Below are 20,051 nucleotides of genomic sequence, written 5' to 3'. Positions count from 1 at the left end.
CAACATTGTTTGGCGAATGGCTTAGGCATATTCCTGGTTGTCTCTAAAATCTTAAATTAACCCATCTATTAATATGCATCAGTATGAGGCTGTGGCTTACTGGTAATGTTCTGGCATCTTTCTCACTTTATGATTACATGGCTTCTCCTTGACTCCACCTAAACTCTATCTCTATCTCTGTTTGAACTTCCTGCCTAGCCTTACTCTGCTAAGCCATTGGCTGAAACAGCTTTATTCATCAACCAATAAAAGCAACACACAAACAGAAGGACATCCCACATCACTCCCTATTCTGGAAGGCCTCTCTGCTCTGTTTTGGTATGCAGTTTTCTTAGTTTGACACAATTTCTTTTTCTAGCCTTGCCCATGTTTTTGGAAAAAAAGGTCATTACAAAACCCTCTCCCATTATGATTCTTGAAGTATTTCCTCTAAAGTGGTTTCTAGAAGTTTCAGGGTCTCCAGTTTTGCATTTAAATCTCAACAGTTTTGGGGCCTGTTTTTTTTTTTTTTTTTTTTTTGTAGTTGACAACAGTGAAGGTTCTGGACTCATTATCTGCACCCATACTTTGGGTTTTCCCAGTACTATTTATTGAAAGACTCTCTTCTCCTCAGGGTGTGTTCTTAGCACCGTTGTCAAAACTCCTGATACAGCCTTGCTGCTGGGCTCTGTTCTGTGCCATTGCCAACACAAAGCTGTATGAATTATTATTGTTATGGATTTTGAAGTCAAGAGTGTAAAGTACACTACTTCTTTTCAGGATGGCTTCGACTATCCAGAGACTTTGTACGGGTGTGTTGGTGTTTGCTTTCATGTACCTTTTAGAATTTCTCCTTCTTTAGTTTGTGTAGCTCTGTGAATAATATTGTAATAATTACCTCTGACAGGTTTCGTTGGTCATTTTTGAGTGAACAGCTTAAGAGAATAAGGAATTAGGTGTGCTAATGATTTTACTTGTGTGTGGACAAATGTGCATAGGTTTGTACATGTATGGGGAAATGGGCATATGCATGCTATGGCACACATACAGAGATCAGAAAGCATATGTAGAGGTGACAGAAACAGGACAACCCTTGCCCTGTTTCCTTATACCTTGTTTGAGATGTTCACACCTGTATAGACCCAGACAGCTGACCCACGAGCATTCAAAGACCTCCCCATCTTTTATCCTCATCCTGTCCCTGAAATGCAGGGATTGCAGATGCACCTTATTGTATAAGACTTTCTGTGGGTTCTCGGGATCCAAAGTCAGACCCCTGTGCTCCTGAAACAAGCACATTACAACTGAGCCATTTCTATCTCGGTTTATCTTTATATTCACATGACTTCCTGTTTCTGGACCTCAACTGAGGCAGTATGTCATGATGGCAAAGTGTGTGGCAGAGGCCACTTATCTGGCATCAGAAAGACATGGGAAGAAATGAGAGGATCAAGGGCCTGGAATGACTTTCAAAGGCATCTCCTATTAGTGGCATACATGGTCCAGGTAGGCATTCTTCCTAGAGTCTGTACTTAAAATAGTGCTGCCTAGCAAAGGCATTTGACACTCAAACCATAACATATGCTTCCTGGCTCCCAACAGCTCCTGTGCCTATCTCCTGGAGTTCCAACTTTGTTCAAAAGTCTGAGTCTGGAGTCCCTAATGACAATGCAATCTCTTAGGTGTGAGCATCTGTTTTAAATATGTGTGTGTGTATATGCGTGTCTATGTATATATGTATATACATGTATAATGAATATGTATTTATTCATTATAATGACACAGAGTAAATAGATATTCTCATATTTGAAGCATAAAAAGAATGTGATTCTTATATATATAATATATATATTTTTTACGTAAAGCTTCAACTTTATTGAACAAAGGAATAGATGAATTTTTAAACTTTTGCATCGTGGTTATAGTTTTATAAGCCAACTGATCCATGGCAGTACTTACCAACATGTTTGTCTATTTTTTGTCATCTGTGTTTTTTTGATTTTTTGATTTAATATTCATAAATATACTTAATTAATACTACATGGTAATGCATGGCACACAGACTGCTTAAGCTGGTAATAACGGGTAACAAGTCTACAGTAACTTGCAAGTTTGTGTACAAATTGGAATCTTATGCAAGAATCTTGGTTTTATTTTTAATTTAGTAGGAGACATCACTTTCAGATATGCAAACATTTTTGACTCTCAGCCAGAACAAAAGTAACATTTTCATTATGTAAGATTTCCTTCTTACATTACAATAAGGAACACCATATAACCTTTTTTAAACAAAATGACTAGGATGCTGATGGAGGAGAATGTTTAATAAGTATTTTTATTTAAATCAAATCCTCCAGTAAGAAATGGAGAATTTGCTGTCTTTACTTAGAAGGCTGCGTAAATAGTTTTATGTCAAATTTTATGTGCAGTTCAACAATATTCCCTTACTGGAAATATGAGCATTCCACAACACAGTTCCCAAATGACTTAAGTCTCAATATTCTGTGTCTTCTCTGGGTTGCTTCTCTCTGGATTCCACCCATGCTTCATGTCATCATCTCCATCTTCATAAATTTTCTTTAAAACGTTCGTTAATCCCTCACTGGGATCTGTTTCAGCGTCGTAAGAAGGCTCTCTTTCTCTTTGCATTCTTTTTCCACCTGAGTTAAGTAGTCCCATCGTGTGTTTTCTGCTTTCTTTCTGCATAAGATGATAACTGCATCAGTCTTGACTTTTTTGGAATTGCTTTCTATGGAGATGGGTTTCAAAAGATTGTTCACAATCATAGAGTAATTATTGTCACTGAGACTTTTTACCAAAAGATCGAATGACCTCTCTGTGAAGTGTACCTGCACATTCTCAGTGGGAACCTGATGAACTGCAGTTAAGGTCATGTAGATTTTCTCAAACTTATCTGACTGATCCACCCATAGTCACGGATTTTCACAGTGTATCCTGTTGTGAGTGGAGCCAGCAGCTGGCTTTTCACTGTCGAGTTCTGCGTTCTTCTGGGATTTCTACTACATCTTGTTCTTTATTTCTGTCTCAGTCTTGGACTTTTCACTTTTAAGAGTGTCACGTACTCTTTTCCTAGTGGACTTTTCCAGCAACACTTTGACCTCTTCCAGGTCCTTCTGCAACTCCTCCAAAGCGGAGGCCATGGTGTGGCGATGGGGCCCGAGGCCGGAGTTGCACTGGTGCGCCAGAGCTGACAGGTAATGCGGAACACCGCACCCGAGAGCAACGCAGCGCCAGCAGCCAGCAGCGAGCCGATTCTTTTATATTTTTAAATCTACACTTTATCTCTTTCTGCTCAGATTTTTATTGTGTCTTACCTTCCACTGACTTTGGATTCAGATTTTAACTGTCTCCTAGTTCACTGAAATTGAGTAATTGTTATTTGGCATCTCTCCACTTTTCGGCATGCATACCTACGGCACTTGCTTGCATGTGTGCACATATGGAGGCCAGAGGCTGACACCAAGTGTCCTTCTCTACTATTCTTTGCTTTTTATATTGAAGTGAGAACTCTCATTTGAATCCAGATCTTGCCAATCCAGCTCGTCTGGCTAGCACCGAGCCTGAGGCTCCTTTGTCTCTGTCCTCCTCACTCTGAGACAGTAGTCCTGAACATTTTCCACCTACCTCTCACCTGTGAGTTTGACTGCGTTAAACTGGTGACCTGTAACCTTCATACACATGAATTTTTGTATCTTTTTCTAGTTTGGGAAGTTTTTCATTATTATATCTTTGCACCTTTTTCACTTTCTCAAGTCCTGGAAAGCTATAGAATGATCGCATCTCTTTCAGTACTGCCGGAACATTCTTCTCTGCTGTCACTCCTTTTCGCTTTTTGCCTCTCCTGCTTATTTCCGAAGTGTCCCTAGGCTGTTTTTTATTCTCTTGGCTCCGCCTTGCTATCCACACCTCCTAGAGTGTTTTAATTTCCTGAAGTGTATTTTTCAGATCAAGAATCTGCATGCAATTTTTCAAACTGCTGCCATCTCTTTGTTAAGTTTGGAACCTTTTCTACTGTCCCGCCCCCCCCCCCCCCCCCAGGTTTTACTTCTCCAAGGGTTCGGCCGTAAGTCAGGCATGCTTTAGATCCAACTGAGATTGTAAGTTCCTGAAAATACTTGATGTTTGTTGGGTGTGACATGATTTGAGCATTTAAGGATCAAGTGTTTATTCTAGTTCCTCATCTTGTTCTGTTTGTGTCTAATCTTTCCAAGTTTCTGGGTTTTTTTTTTTTGTTTTGTTTTGTTTTTTTGTTTTTTTTTTTTTAAACAGAAGCCATTTCCACTCTTTTAACGCTAGATGGCGCCTATGTCGAGATTTGCCTGGAATCACTCAGCACAATCAAAGCCAGGGTGTCCCAAGTACAATGTTTATGGGTTGCTCTAAAAGAAGCAAAAGAGCCCTCCCCTCCCCCAAGAAATTCATCTTGGGACCAGCACAAGGCTGTGCCTCAGCCACTGTGACTGGCCTGTGGTTAGAAACGGCAGGATTCTGTACAAACTGTCAGAGATCTTACCCAGCAATCATTTTATTCTGCCTGCTCCAGGTAACTCACAAATTGAAGTATAACTTCTTCTATCCCACCTATTACAGCTATTCTTCTCAGGTCCTTGTTGGATTCATTAATTGTCCATGCTGATCAAGGATATTTGCACCAAAATGTAACCAAAAATCTCAATTCCTTTATATTCTTACTGAATTTTATTAAGTAGATCTTTGGTTAGCCTTTATTTTTATCATGGCAGTACTGATGGATCAGGACAGCATCCACCGGCCACACACAAGCATTCTCACATTAATTACCTGGCAGCAACTTAATTTCTAACTCACCCCAGGCAGTTCATCCCTGCCCTGGGTAGCGCATCATGCCGGATTTCAGTAAACGACATTCAGTAAACGAAACCAGTAAACGACATTCGCAAGTTCCATCACATTATCGCTTTATGACAACCTTTTCTGATTGGTTTATCAAGCAAGAAAGCTAAAATCTGGTGCATTTCAAGTTGATCCCAAATGTGTCAGAGAGAGGAAGTACTCAGATTTACTCATGGAGCCGTGCATTGTGACGTGGGAAAGGTGTACGACATATATCAGTCACTCCCTCAAAGAATGCAGGGCATTCTCCCCATGGGCAGTCCATTTCATATGCCCAGTAGGCAAATCCCAAGTTCACCTTTGATTTCTGACTTGAGATAGCTTGACAAAAATTTTTTAAAAGATAGTATTATTTTTCTATAAATATTAACTCTCACACCAGGAACAATGCCATGATGCTATGATATGAATAGGTGACCAAATGACCAGTTTTCCTCTTGTCCCAAAGCCATCAGTTATAGATAGACTCTGGTACTTTTCCAAAAGATAACTGAACAATAAATGGGTCTAGCGAGAACAGTGGACACTCACTGAAGGGAAAGCTATGTGAGGAGCCTCCTCTTCACCTGTAGCCTGTGTGTCTTCTGCACTGACAGCGACTGCTGTGTAGCATGCACACTGCTGCCTCCCTTTGATGAGCCTGATGGTTTCTGTGTATGCGAATTCAGAGGTTTGGGCTCATTTTGGATCAACAAAATCCACCCCTGTTCTTATCTTATTTTCCTGCTTGTTTGCATTGTTGACATTGTGTTGGATGTCTGACACTGTACTTTATGCTGTCCAGGGCTGGCTGTTCTGTTTACTTTGAGCATTGTTTCTATTTGTTACCTGAAATATCTCAATGTCTGTGGCTCCTTTCAACACAATTCCGATCTAAGTTCCACCATATCCTCAACAGATCGGATAGACAAGGAAAACTGCAGCTCACATCATGGCACTATGTTCTAGAAACTTGAGGAGGTGGGAGTGATTAAGGGAAATAGCTCGCTGAGGGTGGCCACTGTTATATCTTGGCCCTAGCCCTTCTCTTGTTCCTGGCCCTTCTTGTTTCTTTGTCTCTGTTCCCTGCCTGCCACGACTGTAGTCACCTACACCAGTGCATGTACTTTCATGATCATCTGCTTCAGCACAGACCAAGAACAATAGAGCAGCCGTGCCTTCAAACACGTGAATAAGAGAGATGAAATAAAGCTTCCTGTAGATCAATTTTAGCAGTTGGCATCGTGATTTAAACTTACATATTATTTTTTTTAAAAGACAAAGGCTTAGGAATGAGTGACAAATGGTCATTGAGAGAAGGCAAGCAGCAGGATGTGGGTGAAGCCAGAGAACAGCCCAGGAGGAATCCTCTTGTTTAGAGAGGAGTGAGGGGTAGGGGGAGAGGGATTTTGGGGTAGGGAGAGGAAGAGGTATTCTGGGGTGGGGAGAGGAGAGGTTATCTGGGGGTGCGGAGAGGGAGAGGTATTCTAGGGTGGGGTGGGGGAGAGGTATCCTAAGGTGAAGAGGGGAGAGGTATTCTGGATGGAAAAGGGAGAGGTATTCTGGGGGAAGGAGGAGAGGTGTTCTAGGGAGAAGGGGGGAGAGATATTCTGGGAGACAGAGGCAGAGATTCTGAGGTGGGGAAGAGGAGATGTATCTTAGGTTAGGGAGGGTAGAGGTATTCTGGGGTGGGGAGGAGTAGAGGTATTCTAGGGTTGGGAGAGGAGACATATTCTAGGGTGGGGAGGGGGAGAGGTATACCGTACTCTAACTATATCAAACTATTCACAGTTGCTGTACTATACTATATTTTTGTAGAATGTTACATTTGGGAAAAAAGGAGTAAATCATGCATAAGATCTCTGTCATTTACACAATGTGTGAATATAGTAACTTATATCAAAGTAAAGCTTCATTACAAATTTCAACTCCACTTACAAAACTAAATAATAAACAAATGTCACTGATCAAAATTACTGAAATATTTTAGCAAATACTTTATGAAAGAAGACATAGGTGGAAAATCCATGAAATACATCTTTGATTTTCTTTTTCTTTCTTTTTTTAAGTATTAAACTGAATTTTAATGTCAGTTGCTTGAGTTCTTTATATATTTTGGAGATCAGACCTTTGTCTGATGCGGGATTGGTGAAGATCTTCTCCCATTCAGTAGGTTGCCTTTTTGTTTTAATGACTGTGTCCTTTGCATTACAGAAGCTTCTCAGTTTCAGGAGGTCCCATTTATTCATTGTTGCTCTTATTGTTACTGGGGTTATACGTAGGAATTGGTCTCCTGTGCCCATGTGTTGCAGACTACTTCCCACTTTCTCTTCTACCAGGTTCAGCGTGGTCAGATTTATATTGAGGTCTTTAATCCATTTGGATTGAGTTTTGTGCATGGTGATAGATATGTCTATTTTCATTCTTCTAAGTATTGAAATCCAGTTATGCCAACACCATTTGTTAAAGATGCTTTCTTTCTTCCATTGTATAATTTTAGCTCCTTTGTCGAAAATCAGGTGTTCATACGTTTGTGGGTTAATATCGGGGTCTTCTATTCGATTACATTGGTCAACATCTCTGTTTTAATGCCAATACCAAGCTGTTTTCATTACTGTAGCTCTGTAATAGAGTTTGAAGTCAGGGATGGTACTTTTATTGTATAGGATTGTTTTTGCTATCCTGGATTTTTTGTTTTTCCATATAAAGTTGATTATTGTTCTCTCAAGGTCTGTGAAGAATTCTGTTGGAATTGTTCTCTCAAGGTCTGTGAAGAATTCTGTTGGAATTCTGATGGGGATTGCATTGAATCTATAGATTGCTTTTGGTAGAATTGCCATTTTAACTATGTTGATCCTCCCAATCCATGAGCAAGGGAGATCCTTCCATTTTCTGGTATTCTCTTCAATTTCTTTCTTCAAAGACTTAAAGTTCTTGTTAAATAGATCTTTCATTTCCTTGGTTAGAGTTACCCCAAGATATTTTATGTTATTTGTGGCTATCATGAAAGGTGATGCTTCTCTGATTTCCCTCTCTGCTTCTTCATCCTTTGTGTATAAAAGGGCAACTAATTTTTTGGAGTTGCTCTTGTATCCTGCCACATCACTGAAGGTATTTATCAGCTGTAGAAGTTCTTTGGTAGAGTTTTGGGGGCCACTAATGTACACTATCATATCATCTGCAAATAACAAAAGTTTGACTTCTTCCTTTCTGATTTGAAGCCCCTTGATCTCCTTATGTTGTCTTATTGCTATTGCTAGAACTTCAAGCACTATATTGAAGAGATATGGAGAGAGTGGACAGCCTTGTCTTGTTCCTGATTTTAGTGGAATTGCTTTGAGTTTCTCTCTATTTAATTTCATGTTAGCTGTTGGCTTGCTGTATATTACTTTTATTATATTTACATATGATCCTTGTAGACCTAATCTCGCCAAGACTTTATCATAAAGGGGTGTTGAATTTTGTCAAATGCCTTTTCAGCATCTAATGAAATGTTCGTGTGGCTTTTCCTTTCAGTTTCTTCATATAATGTACTACATTTATAGATTTTCATATGTTAAACCAGCCCTGCATCTCTGGGATGAGGCCTACTTGATCGGAATGGATAATTTTTTTGATGTGTTCTTGGATTCTGCTTGCCAGAATTTTATTGAGAATTTTTGCATTGATGTTCATGAGTGAGATTGGTCTGTAATTCTCTTTCTTGGTTGAGTCTTTGTGTGGTTTTGGTATCAGGGTAACTGTAGCTTCATAAAAAGAGTTTTCTCTTCTGTTTCTATTATGTGAAACACATTAAGGAGTATAGGTATCAGCTCTTCTTGGAAGTTCTGGTAGAATTTTTCATTAAAACCATTTGGTCCTGGGTTTTTTTTTTTTTTTTTTTTTTTTTTTTTTTTTTTTTTTGGTTGGGAGGTTTTTGATGACAGCTTGTATTTCCATGCAACTTATAAGTCTGTTTAAATTGTTCACCTGGTCTTGATTTAATTTTGGTATATGGTATTTATCTTTTAAAAAAGGCCATTTCTTTTACATTTTCCAATTTTGTGGCATACAGGTAGTAAGATTTAATAATTCTCTGAATTTCCTCAGTGTCTATTGTTATGTTCCCCTTTTCATTTCTGATCTTGTTAATTTGCATGTTCTCTCTCTGCCTTTTGATTAGTTTGGAAGGGGGTTTGTCAATCTTGTTGATTTTTCTCAAAGAACCAGCTCTTTGTTTCATTGATTCCTTGGATTGTTTTCTGTGTTTCTATTTTGTTGATTTCAGCCTTAAGTTTAATTATTTTCAGTCTTCTACTCCTCCTTGAGTCTGCTTCATTTTTTTCTAGAGCTTTCAGGTGTGCTGTTAAGTCTCTAATGTTAGCTTTCTCTGTTTTCTGTATGTGGGCACTTAGACCTATGTACTTTCCTCTTAGTACTGCTTTCATAGTGTTCCATAGCTTTGGGTATGCTGTGTCTTTATTTTCATTGAATTCAAGGAAGACTTTAATTTCTTTTTTTTAATTGCTTCCTTGACCCAGGGGTGGTTCAGTAGTTGACTGTTCAGTTTCCATGAGTTTGTAGGCTTTCTGGGTGGAATTGTTGTTAAATTCTAACTTTACTCCTTGGTGATCTGATAAGACACAGGTGGTTACTCCAATTTTTTGTATCTGTGGGTATTTGCTTTGTTACCAAGTAAGTGATCAATTTTTGAGGAGGTTCCATGAGATGCTGAGAATAAGGTATATTCTTTCCTGTTTGGGTGGAATGTTCTATAGATGTCTGTTAAGTCCATTTGATTCAGTACATCTGTTAGTTCTCTTATTTCTCTGTTAAGTTTCTGGATGGTTGACCTGTCCATTGGGGAGAGATGAGTGTTGAAATCTCCTACTATTAGTGTGTGGGGTTTGATGTGTGATTCAACTTCTAGTAATGTTTCTTTTACATACATGGGTGCTTTTATATTAGGGGCATAGATATTCAGGATTGAGACTTCATCCTGATGAATTGTTCCTGTTATGAGTATAAAATGTCCCTCTCCATCTCTTTTGATTGATTTTAGTTTAAAATCAATTTTGTTAGATATTAGTATAGCCACACCCACTTGTTTCTTAGGTCTGTTTGATTGGAAAACCTTTTCCTAACCCTTTACTCTGAGGTGGTGTCTGTCTTTGAGGTTGAGGTGTGTTTCTTGTAAACAGAAGAATGTTGGATCCTGTTTTCATATCCATTCTCTTAACCTGTGCCTTTTTTTTTTTGAGTGAATTGAGTTCATTGATATTAAGTGATATTAATGACCAGTGTTTTTTAATTCTTGTTATTTTTTTGGTGGTAGTGTTTGTGTGTTTCCCTTCTTTGAGTTCTGTTGGTGGAGGATTGTCAGATGTCTGTGCTATTATGTGTGTTGTTGGCTTCCTTGGGTTGAGGTTTTCCTTCTAGTACTTACTGTAAGGCTGGGTTTGTGGATATGTATTGTTTAAATCTGTTTTTGTCCTGGAATATCTTGTTTTCTCCATCAATGGTAAAAGAAAGTTTTGCTGAGTATAGTAGTCTGGGCTTGCATCCAAGATCTCTTAGTGTCTGCAGCACATCTTTTCAAGACCTTCTGGCTTTTATGGTTTCCATTGAGAAGTCAGGTGTAATTTTGATAGGTTTACGTTTATATATTACTTGACCTTTTTTCTTTGCAGCTCTTAATATTCTTTCTTTATTCTGTATGTTTTGTTTTTTGATTATTATATGGCGGTTTTTTTTTTTTTTTTTTTTTGATCCTGTCTGGTTGGTGTTCTCTAAGCTTCTTGTACCTTTATAGGGATATCCTTCTTTAGGTTGGGAAAGTTTTCTTTTATAATTTTGTTGAATATATTTTCTGGGCCTTTGAGCTGGAATTCTTCTCCTTCTTTTACCCCTATTATTCTTAGGTTTGGTCTTTTTATGGTATCCCAGATTTCCTGGATGTTTTAAGAATTTGGGCTGGAGAGATGGCTCAGTGGTTAAGAGCACTGCCTGTTCTTCCAGAGGTCCTGAGTTCAATTCCCAGCAACCACATGGTGGCTCACAACCATCTGTAGTGAGATCTGGTGCCCTCTTCTGGTCTGCAGACAGAATACCAAGAATACTGTATACATAATAAATAAATAAATCATTAAAAAAAAGAATTTGTTGAATTTGCTGATTTCTTTGACCAATGAGTCTATTTCCTCTATAGTATCTTCAGCACCTGAGATTCTTTCTTCTATCTCTTGTATTCTGTTGGTTATACTTGTCTCTGAAGTTCCTGCTTATTTACCCAGATTTTCCATATTCAGCCATCCCCTGGCTTGTGTTTTCTTTATTACCTCTATTTCAGTCTTCAAGTCTTGAACTGTTTCCTTTACCTGTTTCATTGCTTTCTCTTGGTTTTCTTAGGTATCTTTGAGAAATTTATTAATTTCTTCTAATTTTTTTCTTCTCTTCCATTTCTTTAAGGGAGTTTTTCACTTCCTGTTTAAGGGTCTCCATCATTTTCATAAGGTTATGTTTAAAGTAAAATTCTTCTACTTCTTCTGAGTTAGGATCTTCAAGTCTTCTTGTTGCATGTTTGCTGGATTCTGGTGTTATCATATTGCTTTTCAGGTTGCTGGAGGAATTCTTGCATTGGTGCCTGCCCATCTCTTCCTCTCTGGATCCCCCCAGCATGAGATCATGTTTTCTTGCTGGGTTCCAATGACCTTGCAGACAAAAAGGCAGGCTCTCCAGATTCCCCCCAGCACAGGGACAGGGTTTCTTACCAGGTTCCAAGGACCTCAAAGACATAAAAGGGGGCTCTCCAAATCCCCTTGGCATGGGAGCAGGGCCTCTTGCCGGTATCCAAGGACCTTGCAGACAAAAAGGTGGGCTCTCCAGATTGCCCCAGCATGGGAGCAGGGTTTCTTACTGGGTTCCAAGGCTTCTTTTTCTTTTTTTAATGTTTATTTTCTTTATTTGCTTTTGCAGCAATCAGTGCAGTACAATCTAATTTGGGGGAGGAATGTTTAAAGACACCATCATATTATTTGGAGATATCTTTTAATTGCAAGTGATTATTTCTATAAATATTAACATAGTGTTACTATTTATTTTACACAGGAAATAAAGCCTCATATATAATATATAAGGTTATATTTAAATTAAATTATCTATAATTGTTTTGTCATTATAGTTATAAGAATTCTAACTAAAATATAAGCTGAATTAGTGTTAAGAAAAAGAACTTTAAAAACTTTTAATTTTTCTAAGCTTTTTATGCTTCTACCCTGGTTACTTTTTGTAGTTGAGATCTTTTTTAAATTTTTATTTAATTTTTATTTATTTTACATTTCAACAACATTTCTCTCTCCCACCCTTCCTCTTACCCTTTCTTGCCTCTCACCCAAGCCAACCCTCCTCTACTCCTCCCAATGGTTAAGGCCTCCCAAGGGGAGCCAACAAAGCCTGGTACATTAAATTGAGGCAGGACCATGCCCTCTTTCCTGCATCAAGACTGAGCATGTCAACCCACCACAGGAAATGGGCTCCAAAAAGTTAGCTCACACATCAGGGATAGATCCTGGTCCCACTGCCAGGTGTTGGACCAAAATTATCTCAGGGCCTGTATCTTGAGGCCTAAAGGACAGAAAAAGGCCTGGCTAGAGTACTTTGAGGCCTGTAGGACAGAGAAAAGCCTGACTCGAGTTTGAGTGAGGATGAGACAGCAAAAATTAGGTAGATGCCCCTCCAGCCAGAGGGTAGATTTGGCTACCTCTCATTGAATGAAGATACCTCCACATCATACCATGTCACTTAAGCTATATAAGCTGATGCTTATAGCAATAAACTGAGTTCCTGCTTGACTCAACTTTTTATTGCGTCTGATTGTCTTGTGATGTAGGGTTGCAGGAATGGACAGATAGCACACTAACTTTTCCCTGGGGGAACAAGGAGTCCTAACTATGACTAGGGAGTATGGAGGATCAAGAAGCCTGGCAACCAGATGCTCAAGGAAGCCAGAACCAGGAGCCCCTCAAATAGACCAAGCTGCACAACTGTCTCTCACACGCAGAGGCCCTAGTTGGGTCCCATGCAGGCTCCACAGCTGTCAGTATAGAGTCTGTGAGTTTCCAATAATCCCCTCCTCCCTCTCTTCAGCTGGACTCCCTGAGTAAGATAACCCAGACTCAGAAAGACAAGCATGGTATGCATTATTCACTCATAGGTGGATGCTAGATGTAAAGATAAGGATTGCCAGGCTATAATCTACAGTTCCAGAGAAGCCAGGTAACAAGGAAGAACGTACACAGGGACACATGGATCCCTGGGAAGCAGAATTAGATGAGATATCCTGGGCAAACTGGGGTTGAGGGGGTAGAAGGGAGGGGATGGGGGATGGGAACATGAGAGAACAGGATATTTGAGTTAAGAGCAGGGATGGAGTGGGAGAGCAATGAAAGATATCTTGACAAAAGGAGCCAATTTAGGGCTAGGGAGAAACCTGTTGCCAGGGAAATTCTCAGGAATCACAAGGATGACTGATATTATTGAGCATGATAATGAACCACAACAAAACCCAATTTGAGAGTTTTACTAATAAAGAGAAGGGAAAAAGAAAGAAGGGGGTGCACAGGCCTGTCTGAAAGCAACATGATGAGAGAGAGAATGGAACAGGCATGTCCCCCTTTTAAAGGTCATTTAGCACATGCACATAGGGGCTTATGTAGAGACATCATGCATAGATTATGGGGTCATGCTGCGCATAGATTACCTAGGAGGTAAGGCCCTAGGGTGAATGCTGATGTAACAAGAACAGCCTTAGGACCCAGAAATGCTACTGCGTGGGGTGACTAAGTATTCTGTCTAAATGTTGATGGCCGCGGGACCCTGGAAGTGAAGGAAATGACAACTCCCAACCTTTATTATAAAAATGGAGAGGGGTGGTAAGGGTAGCAGGTGGGTGAAATGGGAACATCAGGTCTCTTGAAACTACTTCAAGCTGACTTTGTGGGCGTCAGTCATCTTTGGGGGCCTTGTCCTGAGGTTACTGTGTCTTCCCCATTGTTTGAGCTCTGTGGAATCATCTGGCTGACAGCTTGGACCCGAAAAAATGCAGACGAGGCAGAAGATGGAGTTTAGAAAGTTTTCTTTAGATCTTGGTAATTGAGAGATGAGGGTACCAAGATGAAGGAGGTGGGCGTTCCCCAGGGATCCCAAGATAAGCAAAGGGAGTCCCAAGACCAAGGAACTATTTAATGATACTTATCTTGAGTGAATCTGATCTGTTCAGGTGGGTCCCATTAGGCTCCCTGGATCTTATAAGAATTTTAAGCTCATAAGAGATAAGTTTTTAGTCACATTAAGATGTGACCAAATGGCATTTAAAATCCTAAATTCGTGGATAGGATAATATCATAGTGGAGTGGAGCGTTCAATGCTTTGCTAGAGTCAGAATATTATTGGATAATATTAAAGTTATGGACAGTCACATAGTGAGAGAGAGATGAATTACCAATTAAACCTTTTAATTTCCACCTGAAACAAAGCTTGAAACACCTGTTCCTTTTCCATCACCCTGTAATCAACTTAATGACACAGGTGACTGATTGCTAGGGGCAGTCAGTAATAACCTTGTTATATTAAAAACTGTTTTGTGAGTCTCCCTTCTGAATCTGGGGGTGTGAATGTCTCTGGAGTGTTATTGTTTCTTACCACCTGGGCATCTCTTTGTGCCTCTGACTCTGTGGCTAATGGTGGTCCCTTTAACAACAGCTGAGTAGTTAATTAGAAATTTGAATATGTTGTTGGAGACACAGGGGGAAATTGATGAAGCAGGGTGTGTTCAGTAGAGACAGGAGAAGGAGGACAGGGAATAAGGAAGGAAAACCTATAAGATTTCTGATTCAGAAGAGTTGATTATTGTTGTAGAGTAAAACTTCATCCATCTGGAATTAGAGACAAAGCAGTTGATTTCAATATCCTCTGGAACTTAGAGGAACAGAGCCTTGTTTGAGTTGGTATGTATAAGAAGAGATTATTCTGAGGTGAGGGAGTAAAAGGTTTGAAGTAAGAGGTGAATTTAATGAGGAAGGCCTTCCAGGTTAGCAGTCATGGGAGTTACAAGAATTACCTTAAGGGCATTGGTCTGGAAGAGACAGAAGGACCTGATCACTGATGTTGATTGGAGAAGGACAGAGGTTGGCACATGGTCGAGGTAGAGAATGGTCAGTAAAATTCCATAGGAGGGAAGAGAGGTGATATAATAATGAGGTGAGTAGGTGATCTTGGAGGGGTGAGGGTTCAGATGCGAGATCATGGGTCAGAACCAGCCACCAATACATGAGTTCAAAGGGCGAGATGGAAAGAGGCCATTTGGGGAGAGCCTGGAGCCTAAAAAGAGCCAGAGGCAAGAGTTTTACCCAGTCAAGTTGAAGTTCCTGTGACAGTTTAACGAGAATATTTTTTGAAGGACTGGTTAGTTTGTTCTGTCTTTCCTGAGGACGGGAGGTGGTATGGGATATGAAAACGCCAGTGGATGTTGAGAGCTTTAAATAAGGTTCAGGAAATCTGGGAGGTGAATTCAAGGCCATTGTCACACTGAAGAGAAGCAGGAATCCCAAATTAGGGAACAATCTCCTGTAGAAGGAGGTCAGAGACTGTCTATGCTCTCTTGTTAGAGGGCAGAAAGGTTTCTACCCACTCCAAGAGGGTGTCAGTTGGCGGAGGCTGCTTGTTTGTTCCCAGTTGCTCAACCCTGAAATAATCACACAGAAGTCATATAATTTGCAACGCTGTTTTGAAGCATATTTTAGCTAGATATTATATCTTTGGTTAACCATTTCTATTATTTAATATTTTATCATGAGGCTCCTAGCCTACTGACAAGCTTCCAGATGACGGCTCACATCTTTCCCCTCTGGTGGCTCCATGGCGTCTCTCTGACTCTTCATTCTTTCTCCCAGCATTCAGGTTTGTTTTCCCACCTACTGCTATTCTGCCCTATCACAAATCAAAGCAGCTTCTTTATTCATTAACCAATAAAACAACACATATACAGAAGGACTTCTTGTGCCATTTTCCCTTTTCTGTTTAAATAAAAAGGAAGGTTTTAACTTTAACATAGTAAAATTATGTATAAGAAAACAGGAACTGAGCAAGAATTGTAGTTACAATATGTATATCTAGTTTATCTTTTATCATAACTAAGAAAAACTATATCTTTTCTTCAACTCCATCGAAGACTACAGAAGGATATAATATTACCTAAGTAAACAGGAAGTACATTGTAAGCAACTTCTAAAACTCTAGAATTGACAGATACATCTCACTGCCTGAACAGTCACCCAAAGTTCTTCTGTAACATTGTGGGCACCCATCTTCTGCCTGTTGGCCTACAGTATCTGGCAGACTTTTCCATGAAGCAGGACATTTCCAAGACAGTTCCACTTACACTGGCAGTTTGTCAGTCACTTTCTTCTGTGTCCTGCAGAATGTCTGGCAGTCTCTTTCATGAAGCAAGAACCCCAAAGTACTGTCTCACCTTTAGGCAAGTTCAGCAATCATTTTTCTGTGGGTATGTAAGTCCAATCAAACAGTTCAGGCAAGATCAGTTTCTTGCCCAAATGGCTAACCAACTCTATAAGGAGTCTCTTCAATGCCCATCAACCTCTTGAAGTAATTGGTGTTTACAGGGGCATATGTGTATCATTGTCATGAAAAGACCTAAGTTATTAAAAACATTTTAAATGTCATTCCGAAGGTCTCTGAAAGATTTGAAGAATACCTACCCAACTGAAGTATTTCTCTCAATACATAGAACACCTAACTAACATGACTACAAACTTGACTATTATAAATGACTATCTATTAACCCGTATTTCTTAATTATACATTACATTTTTAAATGACCTGCACAAGTGCAATACCTTAATTAAGAGTGGAAATATACATATAACAATGTGTGACCTAAAATTGTGTCATTAGACCAAGGTCCATACCAATGCAAAGTATTCATATCTATAGCACATCCTTCTTTAAATGTAAGCAAAAATTTATAAGCAATCATTTAGGGAATCTGGGCATTATTCTCTAGACTACTTCCTGCTGATTTGGGGCACTGTTAATCAGGTCTTTCATGGGGTATCAAAGAGAAAAGGGAAACTGGTGTGGGAAGTCCTTTTGTATATATGTTGCTTTTATTGGTTAATGAATAAAGAAGCTGGTTTGGCCTGTAATAGGGCATAGTGAGCCAGGTGGGGAAAACCAAACAGAATGGTGGGAGACAGAAGGCAGAGTCAGAGTGACACCATGTAGCCACCAGAAGATGAGAGTTGCTAGCTAGAACCTTGCCAGTAGGCTTTGAGCCTCATGGTAAAATATAAAATAATAGAAACTGGTTAACCAAAGAAATAAGAGCTAGCTAGCAATATGCTTAAGTGATGGCCAAGCACTGATTTAAATAGTATAGTTTCTGTGAAATTATTTTTGGGAGTCTGTGAGGCTGAGAAACAAATAAGCAGCCTCCTACAACAGGTATCCACTAAGACCAGGAGATATTTAACCCATCTGACTGTAGGTATGTGAGTAAAATCGAGTTTCCTGTCAATCTCCAAAAGGGTGCCACTGGTCTGGTGGGTAGCAAAAGAGAAGCTATGACATTTGGAACTGAGATCTGACTTTTTACAGATTTTACAAAAGGCAGTGATAGTTTTTAAGAACTATAAATTCTGCCGGGCGGTGGTGGCACAGGCCTTTAATCCCAGCACATGGGAGGCAGAGGCAGGCGGATCTCTGTGAGTTCGAGACCAGCCTGGTCTACAAGAGCTAGTTCCAGGACAGGCTCCAAAACCATAGAGAAACCCTGTCTCAAAAGAAAAAAAAAAAAAAAAAAGAACCATAAGTCCTTAGGGGTGGACTGGAGGTGAAACTTGAAAAAATGAGACAGAACCTGACTACTAGCATAAAAGAGTTGGTGTAAATAGGAAAGATTTTACTGAGTGTCAGGAGGTGATTGTGAGGATGTGGGTTGTAGTATATAGATTCCTTTAGGTGGATGGACTGAGTCTGGGCCTTGGAGGGCTGCTGTCCTAGCTGCCTGGTCAGATAAGTTATTTCCCTTAGAAGTGATGGAGCTGTCAGTCTGATGAGACCTTCAGTGAATAATTTATATAGTTTGGGGGAGATAGGAGGCTTTTAGCATGGCCATAATCTGACCTGAGTTAGCTATGTATCCTCCTCATGTTGAAAGAAGCCTGTGCTCTTTCCCGATAGCAGCATTGGGCAGGAGAATATGAAAATCATATTTGGACTCTGTGTAAACATTTAGGGATTGTCTCTGTGCCAATCAGAAGGCACACATGAAAGCTATTAGTTCAACTCCTTGTTATGGAGGTCAGGAAGGACCTGTGCCCTCACCTCCCCAGTATCTGACACTATGGCCTAGCCTGCTCTTTGGGCCCCCTTATGTAAAAAGAAGCTGCCCTCTGTGCACAAGATATATGTGGCCTGAGAAAATGTGCCCTCATGTATGTGTGAAAGATGGGATGATGTGGGATTCCTCTATGTATGTTATGAATATGTTTTATTATCATTGGTTATTAAAGAAACTGTTTCAGCCAATGGCTTAGTGTAGTAAAGCCAGGTGGGAAATAAGAACAGAGATATAGAAAGAAAGTGTGACCAAGCTGCTTACCATTTTCAAAGTGTTTAAAAAAAATGATTACAGATACTCAATAAAGACAGATTGAGACAGAAAGAAACCTCTGAATGGGTCACAGTGTGTTTAAAAAGTGTACATCAGCATGAGAGAGAGAAGAAAAAGAGAATAGACAGCTATAAAAAGAAATAAATAGTTTTAAAAAATAAAACAAAATTTTTAATAAAACAGAGTACAGACAGTCACAGATTAAAAGAGCAAAGAAAAATAAGCCACATAAAGATGGAAAGTACAAAGAGACTGAATTATGTATGTTATTGTGTTTTCTTTGAATTTTTTGACTGTGAATGAACTACAGAGAGACATTTCATTCTATGGGCTGCTAAACTAAACCAACATATATATTTTAAAGTTGTCTTGACTTCAAAATTTGGATCTAATAATACGTTTTTTTGGGGGAAAAGAGGTTCTGCTTTTATTTCTATAGAGGATAAAAGCTGTGGATTTCTTACTGGCTAATATGGTTTGATTAAACAAGTCCCTCTGAAGCAATATCCCAGATGGTCCCACATCCATGGCAACTTCATGACTGCTGGATGAGATGGACCAACCACACAGATTACCCCCCATGAAAAACCTAATTAAAAGTACCCCCAATCAGCAGGAAGTAGTCTAGAGAACAACACCCAAATTCCCTAACTGATTATTTATAAATGTTTGTTTTCATTTTAATGAGGATATAATATAGAGATAGATACCTTGTATTGGTATGGATCTTAGTCTATTGATAAAAATTTAAGGTCAATTTTTCTATATGTATTTCTGCCCTTGTTTAGGATATTGTGTTTGTGTAGCTCATTTAAAAATGCTATGTATACCTAAGAAATACAGATTAATAGATAGTCATTTGTAATAGTCAAACTTGTAGTCATATTAGTTTGGTTTTCTAGATGTATAGCGATATATTTCAGTTAGATAAGTATTCTTAAAATCTTTCAAAGATGTACAGAATATGGCATTTAAAATGTTTTAAGAATTTAGACTTCTTAACAGTGAGACATTTCTGCTTCTGAGAGAGGTTGTGGGCATTGAAAAACCTCATTATCGAATTTGCCTTCAATGTGATGAGGTTAACCGTTTGGGCAAGAGACTGTTCTTGCCTGGATCATTCAGGATCTAAAGAAAAATGACTTTTGGAAGTTGCCTAAAATGGTGTAACAGTCCTTCAGGATTTCTGCTTCATGAAAGAGTCTGTCAAAGATCTTGCTGGATACAGAAGAAAGCTACTGACAACCTACCAATAGTGGCAAAACAGTCTTTCATATTTCCTGCTTCATGGAAAATCCAGATACCATGGGTCAGTAGGCTGAAGACAGATGCCCCAATGTTATGGAAGAACTATGGATGACTTTCCAGACAGCGAGATGTCTCTGTCTGTATTCTGTCAATTATATTTTAAATAAATGCCAATTGGCCAGTAGCCAGGCAAAAAGTATAGGTGGGACAACCAGACAGGAAGTAAAGGAGGATGACAAGAACAGGAGAATTCTGGAAAGAAGGAAGTTCCTTCACCAATCCT

General features: G+C 39.3%; 1 pseudogene; it reads right to left on the bottom strand.

Moving 5' to 3' along the window:
* Positions 1–2,473: 2,473 nt before the first annotated feature.
* LOC130888957 (calcyclin-binding protein-like) lies at positions 2,474–3,140 on the bottom strand (annotated as a pseudogene).
* Between the last annotated feature and the right edge of the window lie 16,911 nt (positions 3,141–20,051).

Source organism: Chionomys nivalis, chromosome 1 (genome assembly GCF_950005125.1).
Source record: "Chionomys nivalis chromosome 1, mChiNiv1.1, whole genome shotgun sequence".
NCBI lineage: Eukaryota > Metazoa > Chordata > Mammalia > Rodentia > Cricetidae > Chionomys > Chionomys nivalis.
The sequence above is the reverse complement of the archived record's forward strand: the minus strand, read 5'-3'. Positions and strand labels throughout refer to the sequence as shown.